Source organism: Notamacropus eugenii, chromosome 6, assembly GCF_028372415.1.
Source record: "Notamacropus eugenii isolate mMacEug1 chromosome 6, mMacEug1.pri_v2, whole genome shotgun sequence".
NCBI classification, from domain to species: Eukaryota; Metazoa; Chordata; class Mammalia; order Diprotodontia; family Macropodidae; genus Notamacropus; species Notamacropus eugenii.
The window spans coordinates 113831507-113856820 of record NC_092877.1 but is presented as its reverse complement, the minus strand read 5'-3'; the positions used below and the strand labels follow the sequence as shown (position 1 = coordinate 113856820).

The following is a 25314-nucleotide window of genomic DNA, read 5'->3' as shown; positions in this document are numbered from 1 at the left end:
CATAAGTGGTAAGTATTTGAGACCAGATTTGAACTCAGGAAGTTAAAACATCCTGACTCCAAACCCACACCTTTTTCACCGCACTACCTAGCTGCCCTACAACAACAACTCTTTCAGCAGGTCATTTCTGGTACTTTTCATCATTGCTCTCAATTCTCTGAGAAAGCCAGAGACTTCATTTTCCTATCGTGTTCATAGCACTGTTTACCTACCTTGTAACTATAATGTAAAACATTCTAAGATCTACGTCTAAGAGATAATAGTGATAGTGTTTTTCATTTTCTATATCTATGCTTCAGTTTCTGCTTCATTCTAAAATAGGGTAATATGATTCTTCTAGATAAATACCATGATACATATCATTACATGTTATCAGTGAACAGCCAATACAATGAGATCATAAGCTGTTATCTACATAAGTAATATATTTTTCTCTTGGATGAGTTCAATATTTTGCTGAGTCTGTAATTCAGTTTATCAATAAAATGCTTGTGTCATTAATTTCAGTGTTAGTTTACTTCTTGTTGTTCCAGAACCTACCTTTTAAAAAGTGATTCTCAATTAAAAAATTACTTTCAGTAATAGAGCAGCTTGGATCCCATTTTCCCCCACCTTTTCTATCTAGCTTTTAATATTAATAACACATGAGCACTGTGATGTTAACAATATTCTCAGCATGCCTAGGCACAATACTGTGAAATTCTATATGGTTCTATTAGCATTAATTGGCAACATTGCCCCTGATAGACAAGCTATTATCTACCTAAGCCCTACTTGCCTCATTCTGAGTATTTATCTTTATCCAACTGCTAGAGTCAAGCTCTTTCTGTATTGTTTTCTCCCATGGAGGGTGATTTATTTGATAAAATGGTTTCAAACACAATTTCTTCCCAAATTATTCTATCCAGTCCATTATTTCTTTTCTATTATCCTAAGTCTCTAAAACACTGAGTGAAAAGATGAGGTGCCAAGTTCACTGTAACTTTTAGAAACGGAGATTGACACAGTTAAGTTCTTTGATGAGATTCCGTGATATCCCCTTGTCATTCCAATTAATACCGACTGGTGATGGGCCAAAAAAAAAGGTTTTCAGTGGCATCTCTGAAATTTGATGTAAATACATGTATAGATATTCAATATTTGCCATTTGAGTTTATTTCCTTACCATGAAGATACCTATTTTTATTTAGTAAGTGACTTCTTATTACATGAGTTAGATCTAAAATTAGCCTTCAGTATTTGAAAAATGATAGAACCAACATAGGGACATAGTTTATCTTTCCTAAGTATGAGAATAACTTCCAAAATCTGAAGATGTATATCCAAAATATCAGTAAGTTATCTAAACTTAAATCTGTATATTCTACTAATTTGATTATTTCCACTGAAGAAATCTCACTACATATGCTTTCCTTATCATCTCTATCTGTATATAGAACATTATAAACATTCTACTATATTTGTTTTGTCTCTGAACATTCATTTATTCAGAGTCTTTTTGTTATTCCTAAAACCCAACAATTTATCAGCATTGCCTTCTGTTCACTGAAATATTTCTTTCATTTCATTGAATTATCATCCATCTTCTGTGCAAACCACACAGTTAAATGACATGCTGTCATTTGGGATGCAAAATAAGGGGGTAAAATCCATAGCTCTCTTGCCTCTGGGACCCTTATTTGAATTTAATATTCTCGAGGGATAAAACATAATACTGTATTAAAACTCAACACTGCAAAAGGAAACAATCTTCCCTGTAGTACTTTGTACCTATTGGTATATTGTCCACATACAATGTTGAATAACTGCCCAATTAAACTAGATATTTTTAGCAAATCAAAGAGTTGAGAGAATTCTAGGAAGATGGTGGAGGATCAGAAAATTCCAAACCCCCAAAATTTTCTCCACAAACAAAGTAAAATAGCACCTCAGAATGAGCAGAGAGGGGCAAAAATAAGCAATAGTTGGGGCAGAACAGTGGTTTTCCTGGCAACTGGAGAAGATCCAAAGAAAAATCCCAGGACCAAGGTTTGGTCCCTGTGAAGTATAAACATATCAATGGGATAGCTGGGTTGGGAAGTAGCCAAGTTCCCAGACACAGGAATTCTCAGCCCCTGGACAGTATGGGGTGTCAGGCAACTGGGCTGGGGAAGATTGAGGGAAGCTCTGCTGATAAAGGATGCCAGGCCCAGCTGTGCTGACGAGACTCATAGTCCTGGACAAAAAGGAACCAGCACATGACTGGTGATTTCAGAAGCAGTAGAGTGGAGATTCAGCTGGCTATGGGCATTTCCAGGAAGGCAGACCTCTTAGTTTTGATTCTAGGACAGAGGGGAGAACTAAAGGAGCATCTGAAGCCAGAGGCAACATCCCTTATGCCTCAGGACTAGATTTAATGACAATAATATGCTGCTATATTTTTTTAATGATCAGGCAAAGGAAAAATAACCCAACAACAGAATGCTATTACAGGAATAGAGAAGACTGGAATTCATCTTTAGAGGAGGATATTGAAGGGAAAAAAAGTTACTCCTACCTCAAAGAGTAACATCAAATGGTCACTTGCCCAGAAATCATTCATAGAAGAATTTTTAAAAGACTTCAAAAATCAAATGAGAGAGATTGAGGAATTATTTTTTTTAAATCAGAACATCCCAAGAAAAATGAGATTATGAAAAGAAAGTCAACCAACTGGAAAAGGAAATCCAGAATTTCAAGGAAGAAAAGGACTTTTTGAAAATTAGAATTGGGAAAAGGAAGCAAAGGGAAGTCAATGAAATTTTAAGAGAACAAGAAGTAATAAAACAAAATAGAAGAGAATGTGAAACATCTCATAAGAAAAAAAACAATTGATCTGGAAAACAGATCAGGAAGAGAAAATCTAAGAATAATTGGACTACCTGAAAGCTACATTAAAAAAAAAAAGAATTTCAATACAATAATACAAGAAATAATTAAAGAAAAAAGTCCTGAAACATTAGAACAAAAAGAGAAAGTAGAAATAGAAAAAAATCCCCAATTACCACCAGAAAGAGATCCCACGAGAGAAAAACCTGCAAGAATATCATAGTTAAGTTCCCTCAGCTCAAGGATATTTCTAGTAAAAAGAAAAAAAAACAAACAACAATTCAAATATGATGAAGCCACAATTAGAATCATAGAAGACCTAGTAACAATGACACTAAAAGACTGCAGGTCTTGGAACACTTGGAACACCAAAGAGCAAAGAACTTGGGTTGTGATCACAAAATATATGTTGAGCAAAATCAAGCATAATCCTGGATGGAAAATAAAAAAAAGACATTTGATCAATTGCCAGATTTTCAGCATTTGGTTGCCAAAAAAAAGAACACTGAAATTAATAGAAAATTTGACATGCAAGATCCAAGAGAAATATAAGGTACTCATCAAAGACGAATTACAAGAGACTCAAAGGACAGAATGTTTACTTTTTAAACGAGGAAATGTAAAATATATGCCTAAGATTGCTATTAGTAATTGGTTAGTTTGAAAGAAGGGGTAAGCCTGAGTAAGAAGTGATTCTAAAAAATAAAACCTGTAGGAAAAGGTAAAAAGAGTAATTATCTTATATAAATGAGATGTGAGAGGAAGAATTGACACAGGAATCAAATGAGGTAAGAGAGTTGGTAGCTTTAGAACTCTACTCTCATTGGGAGTGTGTTAAAGAGGAAACAATAGTATAAAAATCTTCTAATCTGAAAGAAAGAAAAGGCTAGGGGATAAGGAGTGGGGAGTAGATAAGGGAGGGATTTTTAGAGGGAACTCACATCAGAACTTGGTTAAAGAAAGGACAATTTATATATTTAGAAGGGAATAAATGATTTCCAAATTTATAAAGAAATAAGAGGGTGAGGGAATAGGATGGTGGGGGACAGAAGGGTGTCTAGGTTAATAGGAACGGGATAAAGAAGGAATAGCATAAATATTAGAAAGGCTACAAAAGTCCTCTAAATTATAAAAGAAACAAGAGGTTAAAAAGAAAGGAGGGGAGGATAAGGGATGGATGTTTGGACGGTGGGGTAGGAAGTAATAAGAGGGCAAAATAGCTTGTAGAGGCAAGTAGAAGAGTCAAGAGGAATAGAAAATGAGAGCACACAAACATAAAATAATCATCAGGAGTAGAATTTATTAGGGAAAAAAAGCAGACAGGTGTAGTAATCATGATCTCAGACTGAGCATATGAACGTATTTGTCTACATATGTGTATGATTATAGATATCTAAGTATATGTATGTGTATGTGTGTGTACCTGTATATGTATGTATATGTATATCTGTGTGTAAGCATATAAATGCATGTATAAATGTGCATACACATATTTATACATATAAATACACATCCACTCTTATTTGCAGCCTTCTTGGGGATGGAGGAGAAGAAAGAGGGGGAAAAGAACAAAGTAAAACCTGCAAAGAACAAAAGAAAACTTACAAGGATGTAAAGAAAAAGATGGACAGCTCTGAATACAATATGTACTATTTGTAATATAAACTCTCTTGAAATGGAAATTTATAGCTATATATTTTGAATCTTCTTATGTTCTGCTGTGCACACGGCAATGCTTTCTTTTCCTATTTTGTATTTAAGTATAAAATAAATTAATTTTTTTAAAAAAGAAAATCTAAGAGTTGAAAGAGGTCAGGATTCATCTAGTCTGTGCTATATACTTGAATAAAAATCATATATTCCAAAATACTTTAGTATAAAAATAAATAAATATGGAATGAGTTTGAGACCTGGCAGAATAGATCATTTGAAATTCACTATGATCATGAACTTCCTCAAGAGGAATTAAAAGCTCCATTTATTCAAATTTACTTCCATGTGACCTACCTCAAGTATCTGTTGTGGGTCTCATTTACCCAATTTATTTTTTATCCGTTTTCCCAGGGAAGCTCTTTAGGTGTGATATATGATATCTAATGAGAGCCATACATTGCCTGGCATTTATTTTCACTCTGATTTAGTAGAAATAAGATTTTGAAATCAAAATATCAGACCTCTGGTTGATCCAATAGGAGGATGCCAGTCAGACAATCAACAGTCTTTACTCTTGAACTATAAACATTCTTCTAAATGATATGGGTAGATGGAAAATATAAGGAAAACATAGTTCCCTTAATGGAGGAAGTTACAATCTCATTGAAAGCCATATATACCTATATGCAAAGATAAAATATTTACAAACAGCCAAATAAAAAAGGTCAAAATAATACAAGGGAAATGGCATAGATAAATACTGATGGAGGAATGCAGTGTAAGGGAAAGAGAGCCCCAGCACTAATGTATGGCAAAGTTAAACAACACGAGTGAATTTCCCATTGTTACTGTCCAATTCTGAGAGCTCAGGTATTTTTTTAAACCCTTGTCTAAAAATAACTAAGTCCCATTCAACTGCAAAGCCTCAACTTAGCCTAAAGCTGCATCTGAGCTGCTATTTTTATAGTCAGAGCTGGCAATACACATTACAGATACATGCTTTTAACCCTGAAATGATGACGATATGCAGTTTCTCCATGGCACAGGATCAGAATATACCAGCACTTATCTACATTAATAACTCTTAGTCCTCTGAGTAGAATGGGGAGAAAGGAATGCAAATGTGGGGAGTCTCATTTTTGCCATTGCCTAAACCAAAATAAAACTAGGCGAGTAATCAGTAAATGAATGAAAGGAACACTTAGATCTTTGTTAAGCAATGAGGATACAAATATAAAAAAAAAAGCTAGCTGGTATCTTCTCTCAAGGAGCTTCTACTCTGAGTGAGTGTGTGTACATATATACACATACATTATACACACGTACATATGCATACACACACACACATTCAGCTTCAGGGTGAATGGAATAGCCTGGGGTAGATGGCAATGTCTATATACCCTTAACTAAGATCAGATGATATTGTCAGGGGTCTGTAGGTCATAGAAGCAGGGAAAATAGTGATGCCTGGTGGTCCTCTAACTCACTGGAAGGAATAGGATAGGTAACTTCCCTCCAGGAATGTGCTAGAACCAACTTAAACAAGTTCAGAAGAGTTATTTGTGAATTTTTCAGTGCAAGTGCTTATACCTCAGGAATCAGCAAATGGTACAAATCAAGATTTGGTTTATTTTATGTTCATTGTCTAGACTTCACGCAATGATGGAGAAAATATTGATAATAAAGATTAAACTTATGTGTGTTATGAATACATTTTTTTCTTCAGAGAATCACTTGTTCAATATTTACCAGTGCATCCCTGCTTCCATCCCACCCAAGCCATGTGAGAAACCAAGCAACCCGGATGGATTTGGGGATGACATCTGTCAGAGGATGGCAGGAAGATGGGGAGAGACAAGCAGGCAAATGTTAAGTTACTGAATTGGTAGGTAAATAATAAGAAAAAATGCCCATTTTATGTGTTAAATGTTCTTTGGGGTTTGAAATACAGAGTGCAAAAAAAGTCTTTGTGCGTTTTTAAGATTTTATAGATGTCCTGAAATACTTTGCAGGGTGTCACAAAAGTCTTACTTTAGGTTTTGGCTCCCAGCTTAAAAACTAATCATTCTATACAGCATTTCATAGGCTATTTGACATGGTAGATAAAGTTGTCAGGCCTCAATTTAGGAAGAATTGAGTTCAAATCTGACCTCTTTTCCTTAGTAGCTATATGACTGGCCAGTCATTTAATATTGCTTACCTCAGTTTTCTCAACTGTAAAATGAGCTGCAGAAGGAAACAGCAAGCATCTCCAGTATCTTTGCTAAGAAAACCTCAAATGGGGTGATGGCTGAAAAATGACTGGCAATGGCACTTCAGTAAGTGCCACCTCATTACAACTTAAAAAACAATAACAACAGTGAAAATATTCTCAGGAAAGTAGAGTGTGAACCAAAGAAATCTCCTTCAGATCTCTATGAGCTTGTACCATTCTGTCATGGCAAGTACCTACCAAAAATTCAGTTCTTGTTGTTTTGGGCTTTTTTGCATAAAATATTGCCTAATATTTCAGATATTTAAACAAGGCTTATAGAAGCCATTGCTATTTTTTCCATATGCCTTTGGATGATATTAAGTACATGAATCATAGAAATACACAAGGACTGTGGAATGATTGTAATAGAGTGCCAGCATGCTGGGGGTGGGGGCTATTTTAAGAGATAACACACAGTAATGTCTCATTCTAGCCTCTAACCTTGACTTTCCCCAGTTTTGACATGGAGCTTTGCAAGGAGGTATTTCTCTCTTCGTGATCTGTAGCTATGGCAGGAGGTATGTAGTTTGCAGCATTAGTTTTCTCTTTCTCTCAAAATGAAATGTGCAAAGGCATTTTTTAAAGCACAGTGTTTGATCATGATTCTGCTTTGTCACTTTCACAAGTTTGCTTGCCAAATTGCATTCTCATGCTGGGTGTTAGTCTACAGAATCCCCAGGTGCTTCTTTGTGTGTGTGTTACATTTCTTCTAGTTTGGGAAATAGGGTGAGTAGTGGTGCTTGCTTTCATTACATTGCTTTGTGTTTGTATGGGCAGTAAGCCACACTAGCGATGAAGAAAAACTGCATTTTATTCTAAGACTTTCTTGTCATACAAATATAAACTGAATTTATTTTTCAAATTCATCACTTTCCTTTCCTATATTCTGTCCCTAGCCTCTCATTCAAAACTGAATCCCCTTCTACTTTCACAGTTTTGCTGATACTAGCTATGCTCAAACTTCAGCTCAAGCTGGGTTCTTAATGCTCACCATGAAGTGGGCATCGCTACGGAAATGAAGCATTGCCACGTTCCAGCCATAGCATATAACATTTTATTTACTGGCACCCTGGCTTCATTGGAACCGCTACAAAATTTTCATACCTAACGTACTCACATGCCCATATAGAAACTGATTCCCTTTATCTTCACAGATAGAATATTTATTTTATCTTTAAATTAAATCCTCCTCCATCTTCACCTTCATCCTATCCTTCTTTGACGTTAACATTCAAAGGTTTGCATCAAGAGGTGAATAAATGCCTTTTATTGAAAACTTTTTAAATGACCAATTTCCTAAAATTTCAGATTGAGATCAATTGGTTCAGCTTTGTTTCTAAGTTGAAGCAGGCTTCCCAACATAGGTGGGAAATGTTAGGGCTTGGAGATGGGAGGAGGGAGGTGTTCTCAATGAAAAAAAGGATATAGTCCAGAGTCCACAGCACTCTGATTTCAATAATTTATTGGTTTTACCAGTGAATTTCATCATTTTAGCACTCTGAGGGAAAGAAAGATAATATTATCTTAAAGTTAACCTTTTCTTCTCTTCACATCTTTTCAGATATATGGCAAGCTATTCAGAAGTTCCTTAATCTATGCAACTAAAGTGGTATCCAGCCAATTTCAGATCACAGGGGCACATTATCCAGCAGGCTGCAGTTCCTCTCCTTTGGAGGCTTCTCGTACCAATTCACTTATAGCAGCTGCATTGAGTATATGGGGGAAGTCAAAGTGTCAAATGCCACAGAAAGGTCAAGAAGGGTAAACATTGAGAAAAGGTCATCCAGTTTTACAACTGAGATTAATGGAGAAAGAAAAAAAGACTCAGTTGAGTGATGAGGTCCACAATCAAACTCTAAGAGGTTGTGGAACATATGGGAGGAGGATGGGAATAAGAGTAGACAGTCTTTCATTAGACTTTAGCACTGAGATGGAGGAAAGATGTAGGGAAGTAGCTTAAGGGAATAATAGTGCCATGGTTTTATTAAGGATAAGCAAAGATCTGGGCACGATTCTAGGTAGATGAGAATGAGCTAGTGGATAAATGTTGGTAAACTATACATTAATTCTGGAGTCAAGGGGCTTAGGCTAAATAGCACTTCTGATGCTTTCCACCTATGATCATAGACAAGTCATTTAGACAAGTCAATTCCTGAGTTTCATTTTCCTCATCTGTAAAAGAAGGCAGGTGGCCAACATGCATCTCAGGTCTCTTCCAGGTTTAGATCTATGATTGTTTAATGGATTGAAGACTAGAGAAGTGAGTTCTCAAAGAAAATAGGAAGGGATAGGATCAAAGACACAAGTAGAGTTGTTAGTCTTAAAAGAAATACCCCCCTTTTTTAGAGAGTAGAGCAAAACAGTACATAGTAAGAGATGATATTGAGGAGATCTGATACATAGAATTGGATAAAAGGAGCTCACAATGGATAAGCACTCTTTTTTCAGCAAAATACCAAATGAAGATTTTTGTTGAGAGATGGTGGGGAGGAGTGGTGTATGTTGCTTTAGGAGAGAAGAGAAGGATGAGACCGGCTGCTTTGAGGAACAGAACAGAAATATGTAGTACTCAGCCTGAAAAGTAACAAGATTTTATTCCAGATTGATATTATATGGAAAAAGTTTGAAGAGTCATAAATAGAAACAGATTGGACAGGGAGTAACTTCAGATGTTAACTGGACTCCTCACTCTCCCTCATCCCACATATCCAATTAGTTGCAAAATCTTGTCATTTCTGCCTCCACAACACATCACTAACATCCGAAATCTTTTCTCTATTTACATGACCTCCATTTTAATTCAGACAATCATCAATTCTCACCTGGTTATAGCAGTATCCCAATTTTTCTCCCTACCTCAAGTGCCCCCACAACACACCAATTCATCCTACATACTGCTGTCAAAATGTTCCTTCTTAATAACAGATATGATCATGTCAATCTCCTATTTAATAACCTCCATTGGTTACCTGTTGTCTCTAGGATCAAATATAAACTCTTCTGACCCAACCTATCTTTCCAGTCTCATCAGATATTACAAGCCTTCCTTCATTCTGTGATACAGTCAACCTAGTCTTCTTTCCTTCTTCACAAAATCAATCCATTTGACAATTGTCAAATCCATCCTCTCTTTCCATTTCTTGCACTGGCTGTCTCTCATACCAGAAATGTACTTTTGTTTCAACTCCATTCAGAGTCCCTCTCTTCCTTCAAGACACAGCTCAAACACCATCTTGTATGTAAAGCCTTTACTGGTCCCATCTGCTAGTGCCTTCCATCTCAAACTACCTTGTATTTAACTGTTTTGTATTTATTCTCCTTTATTTATTCATCACGTACTCATATGAGATATTCCCAAAGTCTTTGTGCAGTTTTAAACTCCTAAAATTACAAAGTTATTTATTCTGACCATACTAAAAGTGTCCCAAAGGTCATAGTTCAATTTTAAGCTTTTACCACATACCGGTTGTCTCTCCCATTGAAATATGTGTCTTTGTGAGTAGAGATTATCTCATTCTATCTATTTTATTCTCAGAGCCTAGTTTAATTCTTGGCACACAGGAGGTACTTAATACATGCTTGTTTTTGATTAACTGATTGACTGATAAGTCACATGCTCAGTCAACAAACTATGACTTATCAGTAAAGGTTTCAGATTGTTCTATTGCATACATTTGGAAAATACTATTGCTTATGCAGTCAACTCTTAATATTCAGTTAACTCATAATAGATTTTTTTAAATGGAGAGTGTAAATATCTATTTCATTTGGAATATGTTTTTGATAGTCATTTAAAAATGGGTGTGTCAGTTATTATAGGAGCTTGCTTCTGAATTGCCATGTAGGTGTCTTCCCAGAATCCATACTACTGACAGTTGTCAGAAGTTTCTACAATATTTTTGGTGATATGGTTCTCTGCCCTCGTGCAAGTAGACTAAAGGCCATGTGCTTTATATCATCCTATAAAATGTGGCTATGCTACATTCCAAAAATGTTTGAATGACCATGATGTTTAGGGTTTTTTTGTTGTGTAGCTTTTTCAGTCATGCCCAATTCTTCATGACTCTATTTGGGATTTTCTTGGCAAAAATACTGGAGTAGTTTGCCATTTCTTTTTGTAGCTCATTTCATAGATGAGGAAACTGAGGCAAATAAGTTTAAGTGACTTGCCCAGTGTCATATAACTAGTAAATGTCTGAGGCCAGATTTGAACTTATAGTAAGTCTTCCTTACTCCAGGCCTCGCACTCTTTCCACTGTGCCACCTAGCTACCCATGATGAGACAAAAGAACCAATGCCAGAAAGAAATACAAAATAAAACCAAAAAGATATCATAGCTCTAATAGTTTTTTAACATTTCTTCTAGTAGATGGCAAAATGGTGGCATTGAAAGAATCTTCTGATATTTCATAAATCCTTTATGTGAAGAGGAAAACTGATTGCAAGTATTCCGTAAATAATATCTAGTGACCTACCAGGGAATATGAACATTTTTCCATCTGCCTTTCTGCAGCCTTCTCATCCTCCTCTCCTCCACCCACATCCAAGACATACATACTTTCTGGCACACAGTTAGCAGTTAATAAACATTCATTAATTGATGCATTCTTTTGACTTAAAAATCTTGGTTTGCATCTTCTAGTGGAAGCATAGAGCTACCTGGATTAGCAAGCATTGAATAAGTGCTTGTCTACTTACCTCAAAAGGTTGTGGTGAAAATCAAATAGGAATGAGGTAAAATGCATTTCAAATTTTAAGATGCTATATAAACGTGAGTTCTTATTGTGCCCTGAGGTAACAAGGTTTTGATGTTTTCATGGCACTATAATATATACTTTCTTAAAAATTTGATAAAAGATGTGTATTACTATATGTTGACAAATCACATCATGGCTTATAAAAGATGCTATAGAGGTGTCATAGTTTCCTCTATCAGACTATGTGCTTAGACTAATTATCCAAGGACAGATCTAAAATTCTTTGGTTCTATGAAATGAACAAAATAATTTTTTATCTTCTTAGTATTCGGTTCCTTCCAGTGATGAAGCATCTCATGCCTGAGATATTCCTCAGAGTCAAGTAAAGGAGAAACAGGTGAATCAAGTAGCAAAAAATTGCAAGTGAACTTCTTCCCAGGCATTTAAAATAACCAAGTAATGGGATAGTGGCTAGTATATCCTACAGGGGAAACATCTATATTTAGGCATAAGAAAATGGAAAGAATATTTGGAATGAGTTCAGGAGAGAGACTGAGGCTGTGAAATATAGCATGGCTAAGCTACCTGTTGATTTTGGTCCCAGATTTCCTCCTATTAAAATGGTTTATGATACAGAATGTTGATCAGAAGATGCTGCACCACTCTGGGATCATGGCTAGTGAAGAAGTTTATGATACAGAATGTTGATCAGAAGATGCTGCGCCACTCTGGGATCATGGCTAGTGAAGAATCAGAACTTGTAACTGAAACTGGGGCAGCAAATAATGCTGAAGAATACAATGAAAATTAGCCTAGTTATGCTAATCTGAATTTTATTGTCTTGATATACGTATAACTTTTCCAAGAAAAAGAGTAACCAGCACTCAGCTAGTGGACAGAATATCTTGAGATATACACTGCTATTCAATATTTATATTGATAATCATCATGGCTTCACTCTTTTCCATTATTGTTAGTACTAATTTCTGCCTATAGAAAAGGCTCTCAAATGCCCCAGAACGTATCACGTTTCTTTCATTGGTTCTCCCAATCAAGTAAACATCGCTAACAGATGTGGCTATAGAAAGATGCACAATTCAAATGACTTTTTCTCTTAGCAAATAGTTATACCAACAAACCTGTTCATAAAACCTCATTTATATGCATGTATATAAACCAGATATTTCATTGATGAGGCAATTATAACCCTTAAAGCATTAAGTGTTTCTACATTTATAACCAACTATACAAACCAGAAGGAACTCAGCAAATGTCTCCTAGACAACAGTCTATTTGGAAACATAAAACAGTATCCAAAAGCTTTACAAGGAGAAATAGGCAGCCAAGTGAAGAGGTCTATAAAATCAAGTTCAGATAAAATCTGACTAGGCTCTTATGAATAAGTAAAATTATCCTCAGTTGTAATTTAAAGTTACTGTTGTTGCTGTGGCTGATGTTGTTTAAAGCATCTAGTCTTGAGATTCTTCTATTTCTAAACTATTCAAAACTTAAATTTACATATGCAAATTAACCACAAAGCTTACATGAATAAATTTTTACCAACATTAGCAAGAATCTACAAACTATGCTGCTTTGGTAAAGGGGGTATAGTTGAAGCAAGTATATATTAATTGAAATAAATTAATGTAACTGAAGTAAATTAATCCAGTAATGTTTCCTAAGCGACAGTATGCCGTACAAAGTCTAAAACATGAGGATGTGTGTTTAAAATTATTCTAATGTACTTCCTAAATAGAGGCTTCTCAATCAGTACTCAGTTGGGTAAAAGGAATTATTTTCAAGTTGTTAAAGCATTTTTTGTCAATTTGACAAATTTATAATTCAAATTAAAGTACCTCTTTCTTTTATCATGCTATATGCTTTGCCTTTAGTTCCATCTCACTCCACATTTTTCTCAAGAAATTGCAAGATCATACATTTTAATATTTCAAGGCTCTGTGATTTCATTACTATAGGCACTTTTCCCACCAAAAAGGTGGGGAAAAAATCTACTGTATTACTATATTGTTATACTCAAAACCCTTTCTTCTAGTTTAGGAGAACTAGCTAGATGGACCCTGTACCCTGCAGGCAGAACAAGGTGTAATGGTAATTTAAATGGGAAGATTTTTCCAATTCATTAATAGGTCCATGTGACCTGCCTGGGTCACAGGGAAGTCTGAGTCACATGGAGCCTGTGGTGGGAGGAATTTGCTGAATGGATGGAGCAAGTTCACCTTTGCTGAAGGGTGGAACTGGAAAAGGCACAACTAGAGCACAGCTGAGAGGAAATTAGAGAAAGAGAGAGAGAGAGAGTAGTCATAACTGACGGAGGGAGGAAGCAGGCAACTGACTATGGGTTTTTTGTATGTGAGAAGGACCTAGCAGTGAGAAGACTTGGCGATAATGTTGCCCTGTGCATTGTTATTGTATGTAGATATCTTTCTTACTATGATGGATTTGGCTTTCTGGTGTCTGAATAAATGTTTTGGTTTTGTCTTCCATGTGAAAAGTCTGTTGCATTTCGCAATTCAGAACTGCCCCTGGATATTCATGACCAATGTAGGCACTGTGAATATCACATTGTTGCTACACAAGGATACCTAGAAACACCAGCGTGGTATTCAGAAGCATCAAAGTAATACTTTGGTGGAGTGGCATCTATGAAATGGAGTGAAGTATATGAACACACTGAAGTATTTTAATCACATTTGTGGATAACACAAAACTGAGAGACTAAGGTAATATGTTAAATTTCATCTAGGATTCTACACACATACGTATTTGCATGCATATCATGTGAAGAACAGAGGGTAAAACAATGGGTTCTATATAGACAAAATAAATTTAAGACATACAATCATGTAATTCTAAAATGTATAACTGGGAAAAAATGAGCAAGAGATTTTTGATGAAAAGTGCATGTGCTTTACTACGATTCACAGAATGTTACAGGATCTGCATAAAAGTCCCTTAGCACATCCAGATTGCCTTTGGGCAGATTTATGGCAAGAAATGAATGTCACATAAGATGGTCCAGGATGACAGATCTATTGAAATATTGAAATGTATATCTATAGATATACATATGTACATGTAAAATATGTATTTATTTCATATATTCATGAAATATGTCTATTTATGATGACAGAACTAACAAAATGCTGATACCTATCAATACATATCAAATATGTACATATCATGTATTTGTGATGTTATTTAAATATATTATTTGTCTATGTATTTATTGGAATTATTGCTTTTTCTTGCATCAAATGGGAGATAGGATAAGATGACCTCTGGGATCCCTTAGAGCTTTAAGATTTTTATGTTCACTCCAGGACACTTTCTGCCATCACTACCAAGAACACGTAAACTGTCTTCTTCAAAGACCTCATCTCATGCTTAAGACTACAATTCTTTCCCTTCCATTTCTCTCTGATAACCTTTAAGCTATTATCTGCTATGCCATAAGAAAGGAACTGTGTACTCTGACATGTTTTCCATGTTAAATGTAAGGGCCACATTATTGCAGTTTGTTTTAATCTTTACTAATCACTACTGTTACTAATTATTATTAGATGATATTTTGCATCTTTGCCTACATAGCCTATCAGCTAATTCTTCCGATGTATGTATTTTGAAGAAATCTGAGAAATCAAGCAAAAACTTCAAAAATAATTTCTTTATTGTCAAACATCCTTCTTCCTAACTATGCTATTTCTCCTAAAGACACCATAATCCTTCCAGTTACCCAGATCCACACCCTAAGAATTATTTTCCTTGCATTATTTCCTGTCCTTCATTCTCCATAGTCAATTAATTGACAATCTTGTTCATTCTATTGCCATATCTCTCCCATTTATCCCCTTCTTTTTACACACATGGTACTACTCTAGCACAGACCCAAATCACCTCTTGACAGGGTGAATGCAATGGTTTCATCATAGATATCTTTATATGCAGTCTTTTCCCAATCTAATTCATCCTCCACAAAGCTGTCAAATTAATATTTCAAAAGAACATGTCAGAAAGTGTCAGTGGCTCCTTGCCTTTGAGATAAAATCCAATTCTTTCGCTTAGTATTTAAAGCCTGGCTGCAGTTGGTCTTTTTAAGCTTTTGGGTCATTCCATATTCCTGCCTACTGTCATACAGGACATTCCATCCCCTGTTGCTTTATCATGGCCTGTCCCCCATCCCTTGAATGCTTCCCTCACCCTGCCTCTTAAAATTTTAATTGCCTTCAAAGTTTAATTGTTACCTCCTAAAAAAGATTCGTCTTAATACCCCCTTACTTGCCAGTCTCCCCATTACTTTGTATGTATTTTGTATTTATTTAGGTTATAAAAAACATATCATTTTCTCTAATAGAATGGAAATTCTTTGAAGGCAGAGACTGTTTTTGTGTTTGTTTTCCTGTATTCTCAACAGCTATCATAATGCTTAATGAATGTTTGTTGACTGATTTTAGAATTTTACTGTAAGGGTTTGCCTTCAACTACAATTAACATATCATCTGCAAACTTATCATCCAGTACCTTCCTCCTTGACCCTGAGGAGTTTTTATTTTTTTGGAAAGAGATACACCAAGTGTCACTATTACCTTGCTCCAGGCTTTTGTTTTCCCATCTCTTGATAAGACTATTTAACTTAAAATTAAATGAAGAGAGTTAATTAACAACTGCTGCTTTCCACTGAATCTGACAGGAGTCTTTTCAAAGATGTTTCTCATTTTTAAAAAATGGGTTGGAATTAGAGCCAAGGAAAACTGGATTCAAGTCCTACTTTTGACACTCATACCAGTTGCATGACCATCGGACAAACCATTTAACTTCTCAGTGCCCTCGCTCAACTCTCTAACTGAATTCAATTCTAAAAGCATTCATTAAGGGTCCACTACATCCTAGACACTCTACTAGATACTGGGAATACAAAGACAAAAATGCCTGCCTCTGAAGAATTCACTTTCTACTGGAGGTTTGAGCATATTAAGAGGTACATAAATGCAAGTCTCATTTTATTTGGGCAACAGTATAAGCTACAATTATTACAAAGAGGGAGAATACCCAGAGGAGGAAGGACAGCCAGTGCAAAGATGATGGCTGAGAATAGCAAATAGGCTGGTTTGGCTGGATTATAGATTGCATCAAGGAGAATAATATGGCATAATGCAGTTACAGATGAAGTGCTGATCATCAGAGGGGGAAATTCTTCCTTTGGGAGTTCTCCACACTGATGAAATCACAGGTCGGGATAAAAATCATATCACCATATTTTAAAAAAGATAAATCAGATTCTCCATGATGCCTTCCTAATGCAGCATTTTAATGCATAAAACTACTTTAACACAATGTGAGCAAATCTCACGGTGTAAGCTCTATGTGGTATAAATCCATTATAAACCCACATTCTTATTGCTTAAACTGTTTTGGATCAGAGATCCTTTTTGCAGTCTGGTGGTACCTATGAGCCTCTTCTCAGAATAATGTTTTCTTTTTAAAATACATAAAATGAAATATATAGGATTACAAAGGAAATCAATTATATTAAAACAGAATTATCAAAATATTTTTTTGAGAAAACACAAATTCATGGACCCCAGGTGAAGAACATCTGCAAAAACAAAATAAAACAAAAATTTTACAGAGCTTACCTCATTAATTAGGCTTTCCCAGGTTGATTATGTTTAAACCTGGTCCTTCCTAGACCTCACCTATATCCCTCATTTCCTGGCCTGTTATTGAACCTGGTTGCAGGCAGTGGTCTAGAATAATGTCTTAAGACTCACTTCCAATCTACAAAATATATTTTGTGATGGCCATAATAATAACAATAACATCTGGAAAGGACTTAACAATCCTTTGGCCCACAATTTGCCTGTGATTCTGTCATGGGTTGCCTAGAACAAACCTTTCTTTCCTTGCCACCACTCCTGCCCCTTCCTCCCCATTCCTTTTTCCCATCCATGTCAGAATTAATTTTCCTGAGTCTCAACTCTTTTCTACTCTCTTCTTTCAATTGTGCCCAGTGGAATCTTCATTCTATTTTAAATAAACTGCCTTTTATATTAGATTTCTACATCTCATATTCTTTCAGCCTCCTTGGAATCACAGAAACCTATCTCTGTCCTAAAGACACTGTATCCCCATCTGTCCTCTCCAGTATCGGAATTATCTTATTTCTTGTGAAAGTAAGCATGCCTCTTGCTCATCAATATTATTCCTAGACCCTCTCTTCCTACACACCTTCACTCTAATACAGATATCTCCTCTTTGGACACTTAAGACATATAGATATGTGGACCCATTTAGTTCTTGGTAGCTATTATCTACTGCCCCTCCCCCTAATTCATTTCCCCTCCTTTTTCAAAGTTCAGTCCAAACTCTTCTTATACTTGGAGAATTCAACTTATATTTCAACATCCACCCAAATACTCTTGCTTTCCAGTTCATCAGCTTTCTCCGTTTAGGTGACTACTTTCACTTCACCCCTGCCACACAATGTGGATGATCATAGCTTTGATATCATAATTACCTACAAGTGTTTTATCACCACAATCCAATACTTTCAAGCTCCTTTGACCAAATTTCCTGCTTTTCTAGCTTTCCTGTGCCTCAATGCCCCTTAATCTATTTGCTATCCTCACTACAACCATTAGTCATTTCACATCTCTTGCCTTTCCCAGATCATTCTGCCTGCTTAAGCTGATTTACTATTCCCAAGACTATTCCTTGTGCCTTAAATGGTCTTCCTAAGTTTTCTCTTCCTGGATTTTTCTCTTGATTCACTTCAGTGGCACTTTCTGCATCTTTCTTTGATCCAGCTAAAAATATTCTCATCCTACTCAAATTTTGCTGGAACATTTTTTTTTCTAGTTCTCTCTTTTGCATCATTGTTTGTTTTTCTGCCTTTTATGCAATCAAAAATACCTAGAGAAAACAAGAACTGCCTTTTATTAAAAAAAAAAATCTAGGCATTCCCAATGTTCTACATACTTCCTTGGACAGAGTGTATACTTAATGAGTATTTGTAGAATGTTGAATCAATCTGTATGAATGGAGAATTAAAGCTCTACTTAGATAATTAGGATTCAGTTTCCCATTTACCTGAAAGAGGGTCTGATGGGCCACACTCTTCAGACATGTTTCACTGATGCTATTTGCTAAAAAAAAAAAAAAAAAAAAAAGGATGCCCCCTGAGCTCAAAGAAAGTTTTGTTGCTGATTTTCTTGATACATAAAGCATTGCTGTTTACTGAAGCAGTGATTCTAATGGGGAAATTTTATTTTTTCAAAATAGATGGCTTTCTCTCACAGCCAGTTAAAAGCAATCTGTGTTTAAAATCCTTATTCATTTAACCTAGTGAACAGATATAAAATAAAGTCTAGCTATAGCAGTGAGCAATATGAGGAAAGAAATCCTCAAATTAAGACAGCCCTCATCTCATATTCATTCATACTGAGAAACTTGGTTTGTAAATCTTTTGGAGGTGAGCTGAGACAGTCTCAGAGAAATCCCAGGGAAGAACTTTCCATGCTTCTGACAGTTTGACAATGACTAGTTCAGCACCTTTCCTTATGTCATCTGTATGTGTCTGAGGACAGCAGTTAGAGAATGTGTCTCTCAGCCCTAAAAACTATTATATTCATCCAGCAGAGTTTGGTCAGTTGAAATTTAATCTAAATTCATTTGGAATTTCCTTTAGTTGTTGTCTTTCCACATTAGATAACTCTTTGAAGGTAAGAACTGTGTTTTTTTATTCTTTTCTATATTTCTACCACTTACTACAGTTTCTGGCCCATAGTAGGTCCTTAGTAAATGTCTGACTGATTGACTAGAGTGAGTTAGTTAAATGTTTGCAATTTTGGAACCATCAAAATAGCCATAACTAAAGAAAATATGCTGGAATTCTTAAAGTAAGACCCCAGCAGCCTTTTTCAGACCTTCAGAGTTTGCTACAACTTCACTTTAAAGAGGGGCTATTCTTTGTCTTCCTATGAAGGTGGTTAAAATGCCTTACAGTGCATAGAAATTACTTAAATATGCCCAGGCACACTAATGTCTGATTGAAGAAAAGGACATTCACAAGAATTTTTTAAAGGACAAAAATATACCTGTTGTTGAAAAGGTTTCTAAAGGTTGCCTGAGATGAATTACAAGCTATTTTAATTCATTCCATCCTAGCTGGAAGAGAATCTTCCCAAGTAAGCCTTTCTGTTAAAAGCCCAAATTATTGGCTAATTGGTCTTGTCGAAGCAGAACCAACTAAATAATACAGTGGACAGTATCAAATTATCTAGGAAATTTAAATCTACTTTAAGAAATAATATAAAGATTGAATCACTCTAGCACTGATTTGAACATAATTTAAGGATTTTTTTAAACTCTAATTTTCTACACTCGTAATGTATTTTATAATAGCAGCACCCTCTTGTCAATTTTATACACCCACATATTTCAGCAGGAATATATTCTGACTGTATTATCTCTGTGCTCCATTTCTCCTTTCATATCAGAGAACTGTAGTATCTGAGACCTAAAAGGGATCACAGAAGTCAGTTTTTACAATTCCATCTGTATTCAAACAGGAGTTCTCTGGCATTGACCATTTGGTCTCAGCTCAACAACCTCCAGTGATAGAGGATCTATCACTTCTTAAGGCAGCAGCCCCTTCTACGTTTTTTTAGCTCTAATCATAGGAACTTTTTTCTCCAAATAAAGCTAAATTTGCCTCCTTGTAATCTCTACCCATTGTTGCTAGTTTTGCATTCAAGGCCTAAGCAGAACAAGGACAATCCCTCTTCCAGATAACAGCTCTTCAAACACTTGACCACAGTTTTCCCCTCCCACTAAATCTTTCGATTCTCAGTTCCTTCAACAAATCAATTTCAGTATCTTCATAATCTCAGTCACCATCCTTTGTGCATACTCTGGTTTCTGGATATTCTTTCTGACATAAAGCAAAAAAGAACTGAAAAAGAGGAGATTTATCCCTCAAGTCAAGAGTTTGAAAGGTCGATCTAAGAAGTGTTTCACCTGTGAGACTTTGTTGTTCAGTTGAGTCCAACTCTTTGTGACCCAGTTTGAAGTTTTCTTGATAAAGATACTAGACTAGTTGACCTTTTCCTTCTCCAGTTCATTTTACAGAGGAGGAACTGAGGCAGACAAGATTAAGTGACTTGCCTAGGGTCACACAGAAGAGACTTCCTGATTCCAAGCTCAGTGTTCCATCCACCTTACTGCTAGGATGTATGGGATATTCAGAGGACTAGTACCTGAAGTATGAGAGATTGCTGAGGGCTTTTCAGGGCTGTTCATTCACCGTTGGTGTACACCTGTCACTCAGTTCTCACCTGTGGCTCCAAAAAGCTGCAGCATGTTTGGTGGCCACAACCTGAGAAAGGATCTGGGCAGATAGGCTAAACCAGGTTGAAAGTAACAGGCCTCAAATCTATTGGTGAGTTAGGAGGATGTCTACCCCAATCATGTGAAGACTTTCCACAGGAAAATGGGTGGATGAAAAGAATTTGTCTCAACTGCCATGAAAGCAGCTGAAGAAGGCACTATGGAACAGTAAAAGCTTGGTCAGTCATCAAAGACACCAAGGTTATCCATTGCATCCTGGGCCATCACTGATCGTCTTGACTTTGGTCTTGCCGCTGGACTTCAGTGACTTTGGAAAAGAGAGTGAAAGTGACAAATTTGCATAACTCTTCTTCATTTAAATGTAATTCACACACTAGTCATGACATCACCTGTTGGTCCTCTTTCAAAATGAAAGACAATACCAAAAGCTGAACATACTATTTGAGATTTGGTGTGATCAGAAAAGAGGATCATCCTCATTCTGCACATTATATCTCACATACCAATACAGCTTAAGGTTAAACTAGCTTTTTTTGTTTTGTTATCATGTCAAACTTTGCAGTCTTCTAAATCTCCTAGATTTTAGTGCCTTGCTCAGCATCTCACAGCTAATAAACTAGTGATAAATGATTGAGCTGAAGTTTACACATACCTCCTCTATCATATAATGTTAACACTTAATTTTTGAACCCAAATGTAGGACTTTGTATTTATCCTTATCATGTCATACTTCAATGATCCCAGCCTAGAGAAATTTAGGAAAAATAATTAGGTAGATTATTTTTTTTCAGCTACAGCATCTCTCAAAGACTTCCCATTAAGTTATAGAAGGGTTTTACTCTGTATTTTTAGACTTTACCAGTGAAATCAAAGGTGACTTATGCAAGTTTCATCTTATTAGATTTGGCCTATTATTCTAGTCTGTCAAGACATTTTTTTGGGATATTACCTATTAGTTCCCTCTTTCAGGTTTCTATCATCACAACTTTGATTTGTGTCCTGTGACTACCTTTATCTATTCATTGGCAAAAACATGGAAGAGTACAATCCAAAGAACAATTTCTTGGGGGCATCCATCTAGTGATGTCCCTCGAGGTTGACATATATTCTTAATGACTTTACTTTGGAACTAATTATCCTGCCAGTTATAAAACCAACAAGCAATATTAGCATATGCCTCCAGGATCCCCATCTTTTCCGAAATTATATCATGAGAGACTTTGTCGTTTACTATGTAGGAACTCAGATATTCTATTGTATGTGGTATTTATTTGATATACCAATATAGTGACACTGCCAAGGAAACACATGAGGCATGAACTATCATTGTTAAATCCATGCTTTCAGTGTTCACTTCTTCCCTTTCTAAATACACACAAATCATCCCTTTTTAATACATTCTAGAATGTTGTCAGAAAATGAAGATCGCTGTCTTCTGCTGAAAGATTTCTCATTCTTCTTGAAAGAAGGGCATTTGTTCACATATATCTAGAAGATCTACTCCTTTCTCAATGATTCATCAAAGATCAAAGACAATGAATCATCAATAACATCTGACAATCCATTTGTTATCTTATAATGTTGTTAACCTGGGATTGATGACATGAACTTCCTGAGAGTATCTGAATGTATCTTACCATTTCTTCACTTAACTTATATTGAAACCATGAGATGTAATCTCTCTCTCTTCTCCAATTCTCTGCATCAAGACCCTTTCAATCATCTTTTTTTCCCTCTCTTCCCCAGGCTCTGATAATGTGTGCTTTTTCCTTGGCATGGCCAGCTCCTCTAGAGGTAGATTTGATTCTATATATTCCTATCTTCTGTGGAAAATTTCAAATCCAGTCATCCCTTTTATCTCTAGACATTCCACTTTCATCATATCTAGTTTCCTTTCCCACTGTCTTCAAACATTTCCAAGTGTTCCACATCCTAAAATAAAACAAAGCCCACAAAAAAGCCTAGTACTAAGCCCAATCATTCTTTCTAGATATTATTCCCTATATCTTCTTCTTTGCTGAGGAAAACTTCCAGAAAAAAAAGTTCTTTACACTTCTTGCCTCCTCTTTCTCTCCTTCATCCCATTCACTCCTCAACCCTTTGCAATCTGGCTTCCGACATTATCACTCAACTAAAACTGCACTATTGAAAGGTCCCAGTGATTTCTTATTGCTAAATCTGATGATCTTTTTTTCATTCCTTATCCTCCACTTTCTCCTTCTCCCCTTTTCTAACACTGCTCTCTCCTGACTATTCTAATTCCTCTCTGGCTGGTAATTCCCAATCTCCTTTGCTGGCCCATCTTCCATACTATGCCCCTTGACTATGGGCATGTGAGGTCACTATTACTTTGGTAAGGAGTAAACGTTGATCCAGAGAATATAGAATTACTCCTCATCTGACCACAAGCAAAACATCTTCTGGATTAAAAGCCTTTTTCTATGATTTGGTAGTAGTTAATTAAAGTATTTTAAAGACTCTAATGCAACTACTGAGACTATGATTGAGTTTAATCAGGGATAAACAATTGAGGAGAACTAGAAAATGAAGGGTAAAAAAGGAGTGTTTAGCCTTGGACTTAATGTGAGTAAACATTTGGTCAACTACATCATATATGCACCATTGTTGCCTGTTGTTTCTTGTCCTTTTTTGAAGATTAATGACATGACAGGATTATATCTTGATTCATGAGTGAATTGGATTTAAGTGAGGCAGAACTGCAAAGTCATTAGCCTCACTCTCTTCCAGTCATCAAAATCAGGATGACCCACAATGGTCTGGGATGCAGTGCTTGACCTTGGAGTCTTTGATACCAAACTCTAAGCATTCCACAGTCCCTGCTTCATACATCTCCATGGCCATTGGAACAAATTGTTCTCATTTGCTCACTCCAGAGGGGGAAGTCTTCACATGGTCAGGGTAGATATTCTACTAACTCCTGTGTGTGTGTGCATGTTCATCCTTCATTGCTGGAGAAGACCATGCCATCAGAGAAAAGAGGACATAACTTGCACTTGACTTTGTTTTGAGTGAGGGAAGGCTGTGCAGGTCACCAGCCTCACTTCTCCTCCAGAGCCATCTGAATCCAATGACCTGATATTCATCAGGATGACCGGAGATGACCCAGGATGAGGCAGTTGGGGTTAAGTGACTTGCCCAAGGTCACACAGCTAGTGAGTGTCAAGTGTCTGAAGTGAGATTTGAACTCAGGTCCTTCTGACTCCTGCACTGGTGCTCTATCCACTGGACCACCTAGCTGCCCCGTTACCCCACTAACTCACAGGCAAGTTTGCAGATGATTAGTTATGCTCGGCCTGGTTTAGCCCATCTGACAAGACAATTTATCAAGGCATGGTCAATGGGCCTGCTACAGTTTCTTAGAGCCACAGATAAGAGTTGAGTGAAAGATGGACACCAAAGGTGGATTAGCAGCCCTGGATATGGCTCAGCAAGCCCTCATCCCAGAGGTGATTGCCCTCCTTGAACACCCACACAGCTCAATGTTAGCCTCTGTGGATCTAATCAAGCCCTTTGTCTCTGTTGAAGAAGTGAGTCACATAGGTTAGGCTGGCTTCCTTTAACATTCATATTCCTTGCCTTCAGGAAGAAAAGGTTTAACCCATGGGCAATTGAAGTCACATCTTTTAGCGGAATTGTCATTGCCATAAAAGAGTACCTTTCTTACCTACACATAAATGGCAGATTGCTATGGTGCTGCTATGGTAGGGGCAGAGAGGAGTATACTTTATTTTTCAGAAATACTATCTTCAAAAAAATATGAATTGTATCATTTTAGTCTGTTGTCATGGACAACAACAGTTTTATTTTATTTTGTGATCCATAAATTGAATCCCAAGACTGAATCTATGAAACGTCCTGAGTTAGGCATGGCTCAGAGTAGTCCTACATACTTAGGTTAGCGTGGAAGTTTTGGGAGCAGTTCTGTACCAGAAGACAGATGGCCATCAGAAACACATCACATTTACCAATGGAAGACTTCCTGACAGTGAGATTTGTCTCATGTACTCTCTGGAGTTCTTGTCTTTGAAGTGGGTTAGAAATAATAAGTTAAGAGATTGTGTACAGAAATACATCTCATGTATTAACAGACAATAACTTATTAACCTGTATTCTCACCATTACCAGGCTGGATGTTGATTGCCAGAAATAGGTAGCAACACGAGTCAACTATAGTGCTTAGTATATACAATTGACTGGAGAAACCTGATATGAATGTAGATGTTCAATTCAACAGACCATGTTACTCCAAAACTATGTGGCCATATTATGATAAAAGGTAAGAGTTGTGTGTGATTACTCGCATACTGATAATTGGCCTAGACCATTAACTCATTCACATGCATAGTCAGTCTTCACCATTCACACTCAACTTCGAGCATTCACATGATTTTCTTGGTAACCTCATCTTCATTTTCACATTGGCAACTGCACACATATTCACTCAATAGAGAAAAAAATAAGAAGGGTGATGTGTGC

The 25314-nt window shown here is 36.3% G+C and overlaps 1 long non-coding RNA gene across 1 annotated transcript in view; it reads right to left on the bottom strand.

Annotated features, from left to right (window-relative positions):
* The window catches only part of LOC140510566 (uncharacterized), a 146973-nt gene that overhangs the window by 1559 nt on the left and 120100 nt on the right, over window positions 1-25314 (bottom strand). The gene's annotated exons all lie outside the window — the stretch shown is intronic.